Consider the following 19,612-nt stretch of genomic DNA (forward strand, 5'->3'; position numbering starts at 1 on the left):
GAAAGAAGACATAACACAAGATGGGGCAGGGCCTGAGGAAATAAGCTCATGTTCATGGCTCCTCCAAGTGTGCTCTACCCCTGCACAGCTTATGGGACTATAGGAAAGTGAATGTGGGGACATGCATAGCATAGTATTGTAGATCAGTAATTGTAAACTAAGAGAATGTTTTTCGCTGTGGAGGTTCTGGGTGATATCACAGTCAACTTGAGAATTACTCGTTGTGTTGTCCATTTGATGCCATTTAGAACTGGGTTTTCGTTAGAACTTAATATGCAGAAAAATATGTGCGGCACCCAAAGCTCTGCTTAGAAGCCCGTGGTTGGCACTGACGCACGAAAATCAAGACTGCATAGTCTCGAGTCCATCTCATGCCCTGTTTAATCCACCACCAGACACTCCCTGTCCCTTTAGCTCACTCTACAGGTTCCTGATTTTTCCCTTGGTGACGGTTTTTCCATCTTACTCCTTCTTTTACTTTGTGCGTTTGCCCTTTCTTCTTGTCGTTTTCCCTTTCTTGTTGTCAGAAAATGTCCGATTTTGAAAAATGGGTGCCTGTGGGCCCCACTGGTTCAAATCAAGCGCTGGTTCTCGCTCAGACACCTTGGTGAAAAAGACCCGTAATTACCAATCTCTTACTGTATATAATTTTACGTAATGGTTCCCGCAGCACGCCTTCTAGAAGCATGAGGATTTGATGTGTCTCTCTTCAGTGACAGATGAGTGCTATCTCCATCACAGCAGCACCGGTGAATCAGCAGTATTTAAGCATGCACACTCCAGGACAAACCATGTGAGTTAACACATAGACCTGCTTTAGTTTGTCACTCAGCCTTGTTGCAGAGGAGCGAACATCTAATCGCCCTCACAGCCAGGTAGAGGCAAGCATGGGGTCAAAAACCAGAGATCCTAAGTAGATAACAGCCTGGAGAACACAATATAATCTGCAACAATGACACATAAAACACCACAGATGGACAGAAAGGAGCGGCAGGTCAAAGTGCCTGCTACAAAGTAGGCAGTCCTTGAACAGGATAACATTCTGGCGCTGCAAACCCCGAGCGCCTTTAAGGGGGGCACTGCATTATCAGCCTTTCTCTCCCCTTTCAGCGACACCGCAAACACAATGTAAAATAATAATGTCACGCACAATGCAGCTACCTCATAAAACCTGAGCAGACTCGAGGTTTCATTGCAGACTATCAATAATAAATGGGGTGTCAGCTCCTGCGCTCGTTCTCGTGATTTTCTCTCAGCCTCTGCTGGAAACATTTGAAAAAGCCATATCATCGCATATTCTAGGAGGCAGGCATAAACCGCGAGGCCAAAGACTGCACACAAAGCACACGCATGTGAAAGAAACGCCTTTTGGACCCGCATTCTTGGGCTTACCTGTAGTCCTAACGAGAAGCAGGTGCCGGGCGGCGGGCAGGCCACTCCTCTGCTTAACAGCCGAGGCTCTCGGTCATGCTGCCACCCCCGGAGCCCTCCGAAGGTTATTATCCTACGGCATCCTGCAGCGCCCGGTGAAGGGCGGCCGGGTACGCGGCGCGGTCCGGAGGCAGGTGCCAGCCCAGCACCGCAGGCCTCGTGCCGGGCGCTCGGAGACACACCACAGGTGCCTCCGCAGAGTTCCCCGGCTGCAGCCCGAGGTCTCCGCGCCTCCTTCACTCCGAGTTAACCCGTCACGCGCCCAGGCCGCGGTCTCTGCAGCGCAGCGGCTCACACACGACGGCAGAACGAGAGCAGTGCGCCGCCTGACTCAGATGAGGCAAACAGAAGTGTGAAGCGCAAGTGAACAAGTCAACAGTCTGCACAAAGGCAGACATCTGAGCCAGCCCACGCTCTGAAGGAAGCGGCTCCTCACCGAGGACAGGAGGAATGACTGCGGCGAGGCTCCCTCTCCGAGGCGGCAACAAGCAAGCTACTCTTGCAGTGAGAAGGAAACCAACCTTGTTTCCTCGCAAAATCTATTGGGAGCGACGAGCAGAGGTGAAGGGAGCCCGGACAGGACTGCGCTAACGAATGCACCCTGTGTGGAATTGTTTGTGCTGCAAACTGACGAGTTACTGCATTACTCATGGTGCATGCTTTGGAATGCGTTCCCTCATAACTAGACAGATGAAGTGCCCTATCGGATGACTCAACTGGCTTACGAGCAAGTGAACAAGTTACCTTTTCCCGCCTCTTCAAGGGCCTTAGTCGTTCTTTAGGTTACAATTTAAACATCCAGCTATACGATAATCAAAGCCAGGCAATCTCAACGATTATAAAGAATGTAGTAGCAACAAAATAAAACGTAGTTTTATTGTTTTCAGGTTTCCATTACCACTTCCTCCTCTCAATCTCCCTTGGCACTTTCCAATCTTAATAATAGCCTTTACAGGGGGATAGTTAACAGTTTGGTAAATGATACCATATACTAAAGTATTGTAGGGTCTACAGTTGTAGGTAACTTGTTCATCCTGGTCTCGCCATGGTACTTATGCGTCATCGCCTCTCTGAATATGTGCCCAATACAACATGATTAAATTGTGTCTGTATTTATATAACGTGTTGCAGCCCTCAGAAGGCATCAACACGCATTTCCTCTGCTGAAAGAGTATTAGAAAGCAGCACGAGTTACAGGTAGAGCCTTTGTGTCGAAGATTACTGTGCCCAGGCATGCAATGGGAAGAAGAGTTGTTTGAGCTTGAGCGCATGCATTTTACATGAACTTATCGCAGATGCTGCCGACTGTGTGCTCCGGTACACAGGGCTTTAAAAGGGCCGGGTCTCACCGGTGCTGAGCACCGGCAGTTTTTTAAAAGAGGAGTCCCCAGTTTTTGTATCCCACTTAAAACCCTGCCTGTATATATGCATCCAAGACGGAAAGTAGAAGCGCTGAAGGAGCCCAGGAAACAGGCTGTGGTGGCACCGGGGCCAACGGTATCCTGAAGCCAGGCCCTGACCTTGAGTTTTAAGCCTTATCTCAGTTCGTCTGCTGATGGTGATGATGTATCCGTATTTAGAATGGTATTGCCTCTTCTGCTTTATCCCTTTGCTTCTCATATTGAATCTGGACTCTCACCATTACGTTTCACATAATTCATCTTTCTGTCAGGATTCAGTTTCTTCCATTGAAGTGAATGCTGAAAAGGACAGATAGGACGTTTAGGAATGGGAGCCTTGTGGCCTACATTAGAGCTATTTATTCGACAATTTGGTTTAGGAACACTCCATTTGCACATATACATTAAGTAACTTCGAGCTTGGAGAAGCTGTATCGAAATAGTTATTTAGTGATACTGAGAGCACCAGGCTGAGTCACTCACAGGATTCAAAGCTACTGCTTCTCAGCTGCATCTGTGTGTACCACTGCCGCATCGAGGGGGGAGCAGGGCTCAGAAGCTTGACATGCTACTTAACAAGACGGAAATACATCCTTAAAGGATGTATTAAAGTTTAGCGTTAGTAAAAGACACTATCAATACCTAAGGTTATAAATGTTGCTTTTTAAAATATATATGGTTGCCACTGCTGTTTTTCTATTGGAAGCGCCCTAAGCCAACATGACAGTCATCCGTTTCGGATTAAATAAAAAGGAATACTTTTTGAAGACCTTTTATAAAGGCAAATAAGCAGTTCCTGAAGGCACTACAATAGTTTAAGATACCAGTCTTCGTCGAGCTGTGTGCACACTGCATTCCTCTGGAGCTTTTTCCTAGTTGAATATTATTTATTTTGTATTTGATTCGTCTTTAAAAACTCCTTTAAGCTGTGACTTTTCCCCTTCTTATAGTGCCAGGTGTTGTTCTATTCCAGGTGTCTTTCCACTTTGTTACTGGAACTTTCAGCTGATGCTTTTGTCACCTTTTTCTGGTCTCATTCTAATCTGTTTCTTTTGTTGGACAAGGTGGTAGGGCCCCAATCATTCTTTCATGCTGCACGGTTTAAAGGTATCGGCAGGCGTCCAATCCATGCTTATAACTAATAGACATGGAAACAACTATTCAGCTGCCTTTTTCTTACCCCTCCTCTACCCAAGCTAAATCTGAAAGACACCTACTGCAAGACCTAAGCGAGAGGGGGTAGAGCTCCAAACAAGGATCACTCAGGTATTGTTAAATTGATACTACCAACGTCCATGTTGCATTCGCACACCAGGACCGCTCAAAGCTAGTACAACCTCCTTTTGCCTAATTTATAGTCTATCCCAGTGTTACCCAAACTGTGGGCAGTGACAAGCAATCACTAAAAGCAACAAATAATGAAGCCTTAACGTTTTGCATTTATCTTGTCATATTTGCTGCGCTTCACAGGAAGAATTCAAACATCAGGCTGTGTCTTCTGACAAATTGCTGCTTATTCTTTTTACATGGGGATTGGGGTTTAAAACTCCTCTCACTTTAGAGTTAGAAAAAGAAAAGTAAATTGGATTATGTGACAATTTTGCTGGAGTACACCACGAGAGAAAATAAATGCTGTGGGATGCAATTTTTTTGAAACACATCACAAAATGTAAATGCCTTTAAATGTACTATACACATTCAGCAGTTAGGAAAGCAAAACTGAAGCATATTTTTCTGTTTAATTCTGAAGTGTGGAGGAAACAAAATGTTTAATAGGATCAAAAGAAATCAAGGCACTTTACTTGGTGATGAACCAATAATGTTCACTGACACACAATTTCCACTCGGTATCATTTGTGTTGAATATCGTTTTATCACCAAAACTGTATGTCTGTGCACATTTACTGGCAATTTCAATGGAAAATGTGCTTTCTGTAAATGACTGTGTGCTACCATGCAATGCTTCAATTGCATAAAAAAAAATCGCCTGCCTCATGTCCATTAAAGCTAGGTGGGTCGCAAAAGTTTGGCTTTCTAAAAATTGTGTTGTGGTTCTAAAAAAGTTTGGGAAGCACTGCTCTACCCTAATTTCTTCTGTAACTCCTGTATTTGCTCTCTCCCTTGAGACAAAAGACAGAACCGAGGTAATGGGGAGGACATTAAAAGATGAGCACAGTCAAACCGGCAGTCCCTCACAGCTATATGTTAGGACCCCGGGGGAGACAAGAGGAGGCCACTGCCAACCACACGAGTCCTGCATGTGGAAGGTCCAGCACATGCAGTGCTGTGCCAAGCACTGGTGGCTTCTGCCTGGCTACCTCATCGAGTGGATCAGGCCCGCCTCAGTTGATGCTTCATTGAAAATAAATAATGGACTGGTGCATACAGTAACGAATACGCCAGACATAAAACTTAACAAGCATTTGCAATGCAATAGGTCTCGCATTAGGAAAGTTTGAGGTATTGGTATTGTAAATGACAAATATTTTATTTATGTGTTGGTTTTGAAAATAGCGAATTTAATAGCTTTGTCATTTACAATTCCAATAGTTTTAACGTTCACAAACGTGACACCTATAGCATTTCTAATGCAATATGTGTTGTATTTACATGACTTAGATGTATTAATATTACAAATAACAATGGCTTTTATTTTTTTAATCATTAATACTTAAATAAAAGTTATTGTAATTTATAATGGCAATAGCTTAAACTTTTGTAAATAACTTTTGGGAAGATTATGTTCAGTGTATTTTATTGTGATGAAAATCCAAGAACAGAAGTGAAATATTAACATCTTTTTTGTGACATTTGTAATAAATCGTGAAACATTGAGTGAACATATTAGAACCAGTTGTTGAATGGTTGCACAGAGTGATGCTGTGGCCTTCAGTGGTGCTGAGTGATGCTGTGGCCTTCAGTGGTACTGAGTGATGCTGTGGCCTTCAGTGGTACTGAGTGATGCTGTGGCCTTCAGTGGCGCTGAGTGATGCTGTGGCCTTCAGTGGCGCTGAGTCATGCTGTGGCCTTCAGTGCCGTTGAGTGATGCTGTGGCGTTGAGTGATGCTGTGGCGTTGAGTGATGGTGATGCTGTGGCGTTGAGTGATGGTGATGCTGTGGCGTTGAGTGATGGTGATGCTGTGGCGTTGAGTGATGCTGTGGCGTTGAGTGATGCTGTGGCGTTGGAGGGTGGAGTAGGATACGGAGGGTGGAGTTGGATTCGGAGGGTGGAGTTGGATTCGGAGGGTGGAGTTGGATTCGGAGGGTGGAGTTGGATTCGGAGGGTGGAGTTGGATGTTGAGGGTGGAGTTGGATGTTGAGGGTGGAGTTGGATGTTGAGGGTGGAGTTGGATGTTGAGGGTGGAGTTGGATGTTGAGGGTGGAGTTGGATGTTGAGGGTGGAGTTGGATGTTGAGGGTGGAGTTGGATGTTGAGGGTGGAGTTAGAGTCCGTAGTTGTAGTTTGCGGGTGGATTTGGAGGGTGGATTTGGATGTTGGAGTTACAGGGTGGAGTTGGATGGTGTTTTTGGAGGGTGGATTTGTAGTTGGAGGAAGGAGTTGGAGTGTGGATTTGTAGTGTTGAGTTGGAGGGTGTAGTTGGATGGTGGAGATGGAGATTGTAGTCGGAGGGTGTATTTGGAGTGTATAGTAGTGCTTGGATGGTGTATCTGGATGGTGGATTTTGAGGGTAGAGTGAAGCTGTGGTGATTTTGAGTTGTGCTGTGGTGGTGCTGAGTGATGCTGTGGTGGTGCTGAGTGGTGCTGTGGTGGTGCTGAGTGGTGCTGTGGTGGTTTAGAGTGGTGCTGTGGTGGTTTAGAGTGAAGCTGTGGTGGTTATGAGTGATGCAGTGGTGGTGTTGTGGTGGTACTGGGTGGTGTTGAGTGGTGCTGGGCTTGTGCTGAGTGGTGCTGTGGTGTTGCAGAGTGATAATGTGGTGTTGCAGAGTGATAATGTGGTGGTGCTGAGTGGCGCTGTGGTGGTGATGAGAGATGCTGTGGTGGTGCGGAGTGGTGCTGTGGTAGTACAGAGTGGTGCTGTGGTAGTACAGAGTGGTGCTGTGGTAGTACAGAGTGGTGCTGTGGTAGTACAGAGTGGTGCTGTGGTGGTGCTGTGGTGGTGATGATTGATAATGTGGTGGTGCTGATTGATAATGTGGTGGTGCTAATTGATGCTTGGGTAGCGCTGAGTCATGATGTGGTGATGCTGAGTGGTGATGTGGTGATGCGGTGATGCTGAGTGGTGCTGTGGTGGTGCTGATTGATAATGTGGTGGTGCGCCGAGTGATGCAGGGGTTGCGCAGAGTGATGCAGGGGTTGCGCAGAGTGATGCAGGGGTTGCGCAGAGTGATGCAGGGGTTGCGCAGAGTGATGCAGGGGTTGCGCAGAGTGATGCAGGGGTTGCGCAGAGTGATGCAGGGGTTGCGCAGAGTGATGCAGGGGTTGCGCAGAGTGATGCAGGGGTTGCGCAGAGTGATGCAGGGGTTGCGCAGAGTGATGCAGGGGTTGCGCAGAGTGATGCAGGGGTTGCGCAGAGTGATGCAGGGGTTGCGCAGAGTGATGCAGGGGTTGCGCTGAGTGATGCAGGGGTTGCGCAGAGTGATGCAGGGGTTGCGCAGAGTGATGCAGGGGTTGCGCAGAGTGATGCAGGGGTTGCGCAGAGTGATGCAGGGGTTGCGCAGAGTGATGCAGGGGTTGCGCAAAGTGATGCAGGGGTTGCGCAGAGTGATGCAGGGGTTGCGCAGAGTGATGCAGGGGTTGAGCTGAGTGATGCTGGGGTTGCAAGGGGAAAAAAAACGAGCCTAACAGGGTCAGAAAGGCACAAAAAGCGAGTCTAACAGAGGGCAGAAGGGCAGAAAAACAAGGGAAAAACGAGTCTAATAGGGGCAGAAGGGCACAAAAAGTGAGTCTAACAGGGTCAGAAGGGCATAAAAAACGGGTCTAACAGAGGGCAGAAGGGCACAAAAAAAAAAGAGTCTAATAGGGGCAGAAGGGCAGAAAAACAAGGGAAAAAGCGAGTCTAATAGGGTCAGAAAGGCACAAAAAAGCGAGTCTAACAGAGGGCAGAAAAACGGGAAAACACGAGTCTAATAGGGGCAGAAAGGCACAAAAAACAAGCCTAACAGGAGCAGAAAAAACGCGGCCGCGAAATGAAAGTAAATAAACGCGGCTGTGAAATGAAAGCCTTTGATGCAGCAGGGGGCGGAGCGGATCCCTTTGAAGTGAAGCTGCTGGCGGCACCACGCTGGGGAAGCAACAGATGGCTGGTTTGATGTGGTGATGCCAGGCAGGCAGGCAGGCGGATAGAAGCATGTGCACGGGACACATGCACTTCTGGAAATCCGCATTTTTGAGAGCTTAGTTTAGCTCTTAGTTTCGCCTCAATAGTACCGTCCTATTCATTCCTTGCGGAATGGAATAGGACGAGACCTAAAAACTTGATGAAGGGCCCCTGCTTCTTTAATCTGCTTCTATAGGCAAGCAGAAAAGACTGCTAAACTAAGTAGGCGAAGATGAAACGTTGCTGGTGGATTAAAATGTTTTACATGGAAAGCTCTCCAGAGAAGTTTTCTATACGTTGGTTTACTAGAATGTCAGTGGAGAAATGAAACTATGGGTACATTTAATTCGAAGCGCACTCTCTTCTCTTTTCAGCCAGTGGCAAATCTGTCTCATAAGAGATTGTGTTACAATAAAAACGGTTATTACAAGACGGTGTAATATTTTGAACAAGGGTGTCGCGAACTATACAATAGTCAACTCTGGTTTCTTTCACACTGGTTACCACATCCTTCGGAATAGGACCACAGCGGAAAGCAACATTTTGTGAATAAGGCACCGTGTGAATTCTATGTCCACAATCTAAAGGTAATGAAAAAAACATAACAAAGAATTCCTTAACAAACCACAACTCTTCTTGGAAAGAAACTCAAAGCATAATAACTTCTTTACCATTGAGATCTCCCTCAACTTCCATACATAATATTAGGACCGTGGTCTCATACCCCTGCCCTGAAGCTCAATGCTGTAGACACGATTCTCTTGCATCTGTCCTGCTAACAATGGGAGTCAAAAAATATTCTCTGTAAATGGAAATCATTCCAAAACCTAACCCACCACACATGGTGGGCATGGTGTGCTTTTCAACGATTGTTCATAACAACTTAAATTACCAGAACTCACTCAAGCTATGGAACAAGCTCGACCTATATATCCAAAAAGGTAAACCACCCTGTATATATCTTCAATATGTTCTCGTTTATACCCCAACATGTTCATTCAGGTACACAAACTACCTATTCACATAACATAGCATATATACAAATCTTTAATCGTAACATCAACATGCTCCCACCATCTAAAGATCGCTCAGCCTACTGACACCGCTCTATCCCTGACATTGCCCTGCTTTATTCTCCTACCATGGAATGTAGTTAACAATACTCTACTTTAGATAGTCGTATCTCTTGTCACACTCATGCGTAACATGTAACTTACATTGCGCCTAAAATTATCTCATATTTTGTAAGCATTGTACATCACGATTGGTTATCACACTAATTCTGTAAACTTAAAACCAATAAAATATTTTAAAATGAAAAAAGAAACCTTAGTTTTACAGTAAAACAGCACACGTCATTACCCACAGAAAGGCGGTATGAGGTAAGAAAGTCATACACATTGCATAGTTCTTAATACATTGATTTTCAACTACACATCAGGTTATAGGGGCTCGGGAATGAGGTTTTGACAATTTATTCTTCATGCCTCGGAGAGTCAATTTTGCCATTTCAGTGTGTCTGCAGTTCTATTTTAGTGGAGGAATTCTTGACACCATCAAGATAAGCTGTTATTTTCACAGCAGGATTTAATGTAAATCTAACCTGCAGAATCAGAGGAAATGGAGCTCGCCATTAGTCTTATTAGCAAACAGTCAGGGACGGAAATAGGTAAAAAATGCAAATACCTCTTTTCACATCAAAGATGGTGAAGACTTGTAAAGTGGATCAGTACATTGCATGAGTCAAAAAAATAATCTTCTAGTTTCAAGTGACATCTTTTGAAGACCGTCTCAGATAAAGGTCGCACCTTATAAGTACTCATTAAACAGAAAAATAACATATGTAAAGCAATCACCAATATATAGAATCACACTTACAAAGATTAAGAGGCACAATACAGTCAAGTACAACTCAACTGATATTAGTCTAGTTCATTCCATCCAGCTGTGAGAAATCTACATTGAAATCCATGAATAAAGATGTGGGATGTCCGGCCCTGAAACTGTTTTCAGCTGATGAAGGAAATTGACTGTTTGCAGCAGTGGCGAGCTCTATGTAGGTACAAACAGATTTCAGTAACTAGTACGTTGTGTCTCTGGAGAGTAAAGAGACAAATCTATATCTTTCAATGGCTGTGGAAACAAACAGAGCATTTGGCACCAAGAGAGCGTTTTTATTTTTATTCATCACTACAGAAGGCACAGGTATAATAATCTTGAAGACTTTATCAAAGACTTTTGAAATGAACCCTATCCAATTTTTAGATTTGTATAACTTCCCTTGATACAAGAGCTCTTTTGAAGTGCACAGGTGAAAATTTGCTTCAGTAGTTCTTCCTTTGGTACATCTTGAAATAGTTTGTGAAATTTAGCATTTGCCTCGGAAAACTGGTTGAGGCCAGATTTTTTCCTCTCCAGTTTTGTTGAATATAAAATGTCTGGTGTTAATACTGATGATCTTGATATGTAATGTTTCTTCTTGATCTCAAATACTCCTGCATCACTGTTGGTGGGAAGATATTTTGAAGGTTTAGCTTAGCATGCTTCCTTTTGTTATCCATGCAGTTTTCTGAACCCGAGCTGAAAGTGACAGCTTTGACAAACTTCTTTGAGCTGGAGACATGTAGGGCCATTGGCCTGCTGTCCTCCAGTCGTAGTGCTGCTCGGTCATGAGCACCATGTCCCGCGGTGTGAGCCCGGGTGGGTTGCGGCCGCTGCCTCCTCTGGCTTACTCAACTGATATTTCTAATCAAATGCCTAAAATAGACAAGAAGAAACTCATACAGACATGTTCCAGACATATAGAGAGGATCTGCTCCTTATATGTTCATGTAATCAGACTTTGTCCTATCAGAGCATGTTTCCAGAAGGAACTGTCCTTTCTGCAACAAACAACAGAGTGATGGAGGGAATGCTTTAATTAATCAAAGCCGCTCGAGATCGCTAGGGCCGTATTACAGTCCATAGTTTCTCAATCTAGAATGGCATATTGGGAGAAGAATGATAGATTGGAAAGCAGACTTGAGCGATTGATAGTAGCTGAAATTCATTCACACATTCCTTCTAACACTTTGTGTTTGTTGCAGTGAACGCTCTAAGTCAGACGTGTATGCCCATACATGGGTCCCTAGCTCACGCAGCCACATGACTAACTACCTCACAGACTGGGCTCAAACCACTCTGGGGCTGCTTGTATGCCTTTCTGGAGTGAATTGGCATGAACCACTTGACCCTGGTGTCGGGAAAAGTATTTCCAGGGCCAATTTGAACTGAAGATCTAAGGGGCTGATTTAGATCTCGGTGGAGGAAGTACTCTGCCAACAAGCTATATTACATTTTCAACTAATCCAAAAAGAAATAGGGACTTCGTCTCAGGCATTGTTGTTACAAATCATTGGGACAAAGTTTCTACCCTTGCTGAGCAACTGTTCGGAACGCATAAAGGGTAAGGACACAACCATCCTAAACCAATTACAGTCCGTTCTGTTCAAACGCATCTTTCACATACCACAACACATTCCTCAAACACAAGTGAGCCTGGAATTTAGGCTTTTCCATCAACTCCTGGTAAGGATAGCTGCCTTAACCAAATTGTGCTGGAAGAAGAGAGCCGTACCATCAGAGTCAAAGGCTGCCTCGTGCAGGAACGAAATGGAGAGCCAGCACACTTATAACAAAAAAAAATGACTGGCCAACAGTGCTCCAACAAGCATTAACCCACAACCTATCCATAGTCTGGCAGTCAAACATCAGCTTCACGGCGTTTACAAAAATCGCCAACAAATGGGCCAAGCTAAAATCATTGATGCTTGTTAAAGCAGAACTGGCGTGGAAAAAGCATGGTTGGACAGTCCTTCAAACCTACACGAACACAGGCCCCAACCAAACCTCACGACACATTTCTCAAACCTTTCAACATTTTTTTCTACTAATAAGCACGAGAGCTTTCCGTTCAAAATGTCAGGTCCCATCCTGGAAACAAAGCTGGCGGGATCCCCTTTGCTGTTTATGTGGCAGTTTTGAGGAAAGCCAGTGACACTTTCTGTGCATCTGCCCTGCAGTTAACCAACTTAGAAGTAAATTACACTGCCCTGCCTGCCGGGCACATGAGATAAGATCCTGCCGCAGCACAGTGATGACACTATTGGACAGCAATTCAAGTCAGCTTTCCTGCAAGTCAGCTAAATTCTTATTACAAGTTAACAAATTATTATCAGCACAACAGTAGTTATGCTAGATAAGAAACAGCCGGCCTCAGGTGCGGATACCACTGACCGAGTAACTAGACCCCACCATCTAGATAGGCAGTCAAGTTCCATCACAAGCTAACAGTTAGCCCTTATTCCATCAAGGGCCCCTGGACATTTAAACCTTTGCCTGGATTAATCCCCCCTGACCGGCATGCAAACTTTCGGGCCTGCTCACCTGCAGCTCGCACAAATACATCTGCACACACTTGTGTTCACAGATATCGAGCGTTCATAGGGACTAATAGTTTGAAACTTGAGGACACCTCTTCTTTCCGGCATGATGTTTTAACACGGAGTTGTTTTAATTCACTATGCTCCCAGTAATTCTTTTAATCCATTTTTGTATGGCTTTCATATTGCAATGATTTTTATGAATCTGCAAATAAAGATTTACACATTACTCTGCCACAAACATGACGATTATCCAGTCTTCCGTATTATGATCCCCATAGGATATAATAGGATCGTAATACAGCGGACTGGGACATCTGTGACTGAGTATTCCCCTTCCGCCGAAATGCAAACCAGGCCCTTAATCTTGAATTATTGATCTGATTCTGATCTGAAGAAAGAATTGCATTTTCAGAAAACTTTAATTTCTGATGGATTAATTAATTTAGCTCTTGTAATATACTATGATGTAATACTGCTTCTTGTATCAAATCCCAGCAAGAATCAACTATGATTATATTGCTTATTCTATAGTGTGCAATGCATGTCATAAATGTACTTAAGAAATGCTGTCCAGTACCAGTCAATCAGGCCTTTGTATTCTAACGCCTTCTTTGGACAAGCGTATATGCAATATTTGGACAAAATCTCTTGGCCCACATCAGGTCACGTAGAAAATTTGCCTTTTGTATGTGATCACTCACAATTATTTTGCCTTTTGCTGGATCCTATTTTACTGCTGATTTTTTAAATCTGCACACTAGGAACTGCTGTCCAGTACCCAGTGTATATGCTGTGGCCCCTAAAAAATTGGCTAATGCCTGATTGGAATATTTACCTTTTCAAGAAGTCCATAGTATCTGCTGCGGAAATACACCCATGGCATGAAAAGTTAACTGTAACCTGTCGACTGTAGCACTAACTGTGCCAACCATTAGTGTGACAAAAAAAACATGGCCTCAGGACAACCATTCCTGCCTGTTTGTTGCTGTTTAAAACCTGCATAGCAACCTGTTAAAACATCCGTCCTTATAAATATTAGTAAGTCACCCCTATTTAAGTCTTGTAGCCCACAAGTTAGGGTGCATGATATTTGAAAGTGGGTCATGTACAAAAATAATATCACCATGTCTATACAATGACAAGGTCCAAAAAAGCTATTTTCAGTGTGGCAGGCTAAGTTGTCCTGTAGAAAACCAGAGTACAGATTAAAATACTAATGCTGTACTTTGGGATTACAACCAGCAATAAAAATGATGAAACCACTATTAGTAATAGTTATTTAAACTACAATTTAACGGAGAAGTCAGATTTTTAATAAATATTAAAGAAAATTAACTTTTAGAAAGTTACCCTTCAACTACCTGAACTATCTGAATGCTTATTAGCATAAGCATGTTAACTCTTTGCCGGTACTCAGACCTAAATAGGTGTGAACAAGATGTGAAATGTCGCTCAGAAGTAAATAGTAGGCTGACCTCCTCCATTTTTTAATGGCTGGACTCGGGGGATGGGGCCGCCGGGGGTTCCACCTGGCCCCCTCCTCTATTAAAACAGATTCTGGGCCCCAGGGGATGGGCTCCCTGGGGCCGAAATTGGCCCATGTGGGGGGCGGTCTAATGGCCCCCCTCCCCCATTTGTTAATGGCCAGGCCCCGTGGACGAAATTGGCACAGGGAAGGGAGCTGCGCAGCCCCTCCCTCTATTAAAAATAAATAAAAGGCCTGGGGATGGGTTCCCCAGGGCCGAAATCAGCCCAGGGAGGGAGTGCTGCGTGACCCTCCTTCCCTTATTTGTTAATGACCAGACCCTGATGATGGAAAAGGGTAGCAGTCTACCCACAGCCTTTTATTCAGATCACCCAAATAAATGTATAGTCTAATCTTTTCATTGCCATACAACGCTATAACTTTTGTAATTCCTTTCTTGAATTGGCCTTCATAGAAACTGTAACATTGCTAAATGTGTATACCTTTGGACTTGCTCTGTATTTCAAAACGATTTTGCGCTCAATCAAAACTCTTTAGCAGTCTGTGTGATGTGTACCTACCTTGACTTGTATAATCACCTTTGTTAGAGTTCTCGAGGTACTCCTACCTTGCTTGGAGTTTTCATATTCTTTGTGTTCTGCATACACAGTCCTATACCCTCAGTGAACAGCTTAGAAACAGCTTAGAAAAGTGTTTCCAAATTTCAACTGCACTCTTAGCTCTTCAACCCCCCTCGACAAACAGTCGAGGACAGCGCATTTCCTGAAACATTGTCAAGCTAGAGGTGCTAAAGTGTCTCTATTTCCTATTTAATTTCTACTGAGTAGAACAGAATCACGTACTCTTAATTAGAGTGAGCATTTTTACATAGTCGTTGCTTGCAAGGTGAGACACTGCCACCAGTAGCTCCTGTCCCTACTAACCCATTCTAAACAGGCACCGTCTGTCACCCTTACAGAGGACCCAGTGCACCCACAGAAGAGTTTCACTGTTGTGTTAAGACTGCGCTTCTGGAGTGACTGGAATATTTAGTTCCATGCACCGTCTCTGACGCTGCCAGAGCCCTCAGTAAATGCACCAAATCGTAAAGCAAAAAGTGTGTCACCCGAAGACAGGGGCTCGTGTATGCAGGTCCTTGCACCACGGGGAGGAGGGGGGGGGGGGGGGGGGGGGGGTGAGTGGGGGGGGGGGTCACTCTTCTGCTCAAGGTCTAGAAATAGCTGTGAGAAATGGGAATCTCAGGGGCCCCTCACCATGTTCTGCAGGAGAGTGCCATCACTTTATGTTAACGACTGCTTGAAGAGTAGGTCAGTCGTTAAGATAAGAGCAAAGTTTGCTTCTCGTATCCAGTCCCTCTTTTCGACCATTTGCTAAGATATGACAGTGTAAGCCTCAGAACTGAAGTCATTCAATTTGCTTGTTGTGTCAAGGACTTTGACCATAAAACTAACAAATCTGGCTCCTAGCCTGCCATCTGTTCTCTGAAAGGAGTACAATACAGCGAATGAGTAAGCTAATTTTCTTAGTTTGAAAAAGAATCGTTCAAGGAATTTCTTTCTCTCACAAAGAAAAGCTGGAAATAAACCAAGAACATGCACAAAAAAATTCTTGAACTAGGGCAAGCGAGGCAGGCGGTTTAAAAAAATTTGTACTTTCATTTTTAGGCTCTTCCAGCTATGTCAAAGAGACCAAGACTTAGTTTTAAACATGTAAGTTTGGTTTACCGAGATACGGTGAACTTTAAATAACCATGGGGTGTCATTTGTCATAGATAACAGCTGAAACGTTATGCTGTTTCTCCTGAAGGGACTGTAGATCAGAAGCTCTAGATTTTAATGTTGCGAAGTTTTTGAGAAGGAGTTTAAAATTCTCAAAGGATAAAATGAAGGTCCATAGCGGAGTCATCTGTGTGTCTTACAATGTTGACTGAAAGGAAAGGACCAAGGGAATAGACTTGGATGTGACAAGTTCCTAGCAAGATGATGCCTGAAGGTGCCCTTTTCCGCTGTGTTCGATATGTACAAGAATTTTAGGAAAGCAGCATTTTGTGCCAGAGATTGTTCTAATAGGTCGAATTCTAGTGGGAGTTGATCTTCCCACACTGAGTTTATCAGTTTGAAAATGGTCTTGTACAATTTGGACTGTGTCTGGTTGAGTTAGTCACTGAATGTTCCGGAAAATGCTTCAAGGCAGTATGTATTGATTTCATTTTTTTTTAAACAAATTTTATTGGGTTTTATACATTCCGCCTTACTTAGTCACAAACTTGATCAATTCTCTCGAAAAACATTTCCCTCATATGCAGGCAGCCCCTGGTCTCGAACACGCTCTACTATCCACTCCTTAAGTAAGAATATGCGGTCAATGTTGATTGCTGTATCCCAATGATATGTGGAACCCCAACTCCCCCCAACAATGTAAAATACCCCCTTCCCCCTCCCTCCCCACCGGTGTGTGTTCCGCTATGGTCGGTTTCATCTTGCAGGTATAGGAGTCACGTCCTTTTAGTCGGTCAGTGTACCTGGTCAGGTTCGGGGCCGGCCACTGTTGGTGCAACCTCCTCCCTGTCACCCTCCGCCTGATAATCTTGAAGTGCTTGAACTAATGTGTCCCATGCCGCCGTTGCCTCTAATGCTCTCTCGCTTGTTTAATCGTCTAGCCTGCTGGTATCTGAGTGTGCTTTCGCTGCTAGCCCATTTCAGAAACTCAGCCCTCCACCGTCTGCCGCTAGGCCCTACTGTCGCCTTCCAGTGCCTCTTAATTTCTCGCTTCGCCAGCAGTAGCCCAATGTCCACAAACTTACTTGATATTTTGGTTTTCGACGTATGGGGGAACCAATGAAAAACACTATTGGCCATATCAAAGGTCTCTCCATGATTACAGTTAGTGCTTCTCCTACCTCCACCCAATAATCTCCTAGCGCAGGGCACGCCCACAACATATGCATCAAGTCTGCTCCTATATGCGCACACCTAGGACATGCCGCTTCCACCACTGCAAAATATTTCCGGATTTTCCCCGGCGTCAAGTAGGCTTTATGGAGAATATAGAAGTGCACCAGTTGGAATCTCGCATTTCTTGTGCTCTTCCAGGCTCTGCGTACAATCTCCGACCAGGCCGTTTCAGGGATAGCTCTCCCTATATCTGCCTCCCACTTCGCTCTAAACGTCCCTAGGGGTGCCAGTCCTTCGTTGAGCATTCTGGTATAAAAGCACGTTACCGCCTTAAAAGTCCCGGCTGCCATCACGGTATATTGGCATGCCATGGTCGTCTTAGGTTCCGCCAACCCCGCTCTCCAGTGTGCTTGGAGTGCCCTAGTCAACAAAGCATACAGTAAAGAGCCCCCTCTTGGCAGATCATATCTCTCCCGCAGTGCCTGAAAGGACAACAACGCCCCATTTTCGTACCGGTCTCCTAGTACCTGAATCCCTGCATCTTCCCATTCTAGCAAAGGCGTCCAGTCCCCCGCCGTGCGGGAGCGTCGTCAACATTTCCAATGGGATCTCAGGGGCGTACGGGTGTATCACCCCCGCCCTGCGCCGAGAGCGGTCCCAGCAAAGCCTTAGTGTCTTCTCTTCCGTTCGGAGACTCTTTATGTCCAATTTCTGCTGCATCACTATGAAGGACAGGACAAAACGTGGAATTCCCCTGCCTCTTTGCTGTTCAGGCCCTCTAAATTCCTGCGCTATTGCTTGCGTTAATACCTGGAGCTGAGCCGCCAAGTAATACAGCTCAAAGTCCGGTACAGGCAATCCTCCCTTGGCTTTGGGCCTGATGAGTGTAGCTTGTGCCACCCGACGCCTCCCGGCTCCCCACAGGAAACCCACTATGAGCGATTTCAGCTGTTTGAACATGGAGCATGGGATCCATATCGGAAGTGTTCTAAAGAAATATAGCAGTCAAGGAAGTGCTACCATTTTCAGTAAGGCTATCCGTCCCGTCACTGACAACGGGAGGGTGGACCAGAAGGCCATACTACCTTTCAAGGCTCTTATAGCCCGGCCCACGTTACCTTCTAGCATATCAGCAGCAGTGTGGTATATATGTACTACATGTGGGTTCCCATCTGACAACTCTATTCGTAATGGGCTGGGGTTCACCTTGTTTCACTGGGAACAGGCATGTATGGATGTATGACATCACAACGCATGCTTTTACATCGCATGCTTTTACATTGCAAGTTTTACAACGCATGCCTTTACAACGCATAGTGTTGAGGGGTGCTGGATAGTGAATAGTTTAATTTACTATTCCAACTCCAGTCCCCGTGGATAGTAGGGAAGGTGTTGGATAGTAAATTAAATCTATTCCCTATCCTAGAGCGCCCCCCCCAGCGCAATGCGTGTAATGGTTTGCGTTGTAAAAGTTGCGATGTAAAAGCACTGCGTGGTAAAAGTTGCGTTGTAAAGGATGTTTCCCGGCATGTCTTCCGCCAGTTTACTCTCAATCCCGAAACGTCTCCGAAATCTGACAACAGGGACCCAGCTCTTGTTAACGCCCTTCCTGCATCTTCTAGAAACAGCATCAAGTCATCTGCATACAGTGATATAAACTGTCGATCTCCTCTACACCTCAGTCCATTGTAGTGGCCCCCCATGTCGGATCCTTGCCGCTAGCGGTTCTACGGCCAGTGCGAACAATAGAGGGGAAAGGGAACAGCCCTGCCTGGTGCCGCGGGCCACTGGGTATTGTGAGGATATCAATGTTCCCACTCGCACTCTAGCCACAGCCGACTCGTATAACACTGCCATCCACTGGACAAAGTCCTGACCCAGGCCGAAGCGTCCCATTGTCCTATATAGATATCGCCATTCCAAGCTGTCAAAAGCCTTCTCTATATCCACCGATAAAATCATTGGTTGCCGGGTCTCCCACTGTTCTTCCTCGAGCAACCTCACAAGCCTTCGAACATTTGTGGATGTGTTTCTCGTTGGTATAAAACCAGCCTGGTCCTCATGTATCAGCGTGGTTATATGGCCCAACAGGCGGGTCGCCAAGATGCTGCTCAGTATTTTGTAGTCTGTAGTCCGCATCGATAGCGGGCGGTAGGAGGCCGGGTTCGTCCCCTCCCGACCCGGCCAAGGCAGTATGTATTGATGGAAGGTACTTCACATTTAGCACTCTGAGAAGGTGGTATTAAAGAGGGCCCTGTAAGATGATTTGCTGCTTTTTTAAAAGCACAAATGTAATTCCTGCTAATTCAACAGGAAATGTTCCTATGTGCTGGTTGTGATGGCCCGAAACATTAAATTCCACCCCAGATAATTATAGGAGTTTGTTGTAGAGATGGTATAAGGCTCAAATCATCCATGTTTTAATTGAGTTATGTCGACGTCTTGAAAAAGTGATAACTTTTATTTTGTCTTTATTAATTTCCAGGCTATTATGTCTACAGTATCGTTCAAGGTTTTCTAGCAAAGACTGGAGCAATATGATGGAACAATCAAATTGTGGTACTGTACTACGTTGTATGACTTTTTAAGAGTAGACTATAGAATATCGAACCCCCTTGGTAACTTGGCACGAGCAGACAGGCTGATCTCAGCAAAACATTTGTGCGCACATACCGTAATACAGTGAAAACACTGTGAAT

At 44.9% G+C, this 19,612-nt stretch overlaps 1 protein-coding gene and 1 pseudogene across 1 annotated transcript in view; both read right to left on the reverse strand.

The window, feature by feature from the left end:
- The window catches only part of TANC2 (tetratricopeptide repeat, ankyrin repeat and coiled-coil containing 2), a 2,475,706-nt gene that overhangs the window by 1,750,390 nt on the left and 705,704 nt on the right, over window positions 1-19,612 (reverse strand). The gene's annotated exons all lie outside the window — the stretch shown is intronic.
- LOC147716961 (GRAM domain-containing protein 2B pseudogene) lies at window positions 10,037-10,742 on the reverse strand (annotated as a pseudogene).

This window comes from Lissotriton vulgaris, chromosome 5, assembly GCF_964263255.1.
Source record: "Lissotriton vulgaris chromosome 5, aLisVul1.2, whole genome shotgun sequence".
In the NCBI taxonomy this organism is placed as follows: Eukaryota; Metazoa; Chordata; class Amphibia; order Caudata; family Salamandridae; genus Lissotriton; species Lissotriton vulgaris.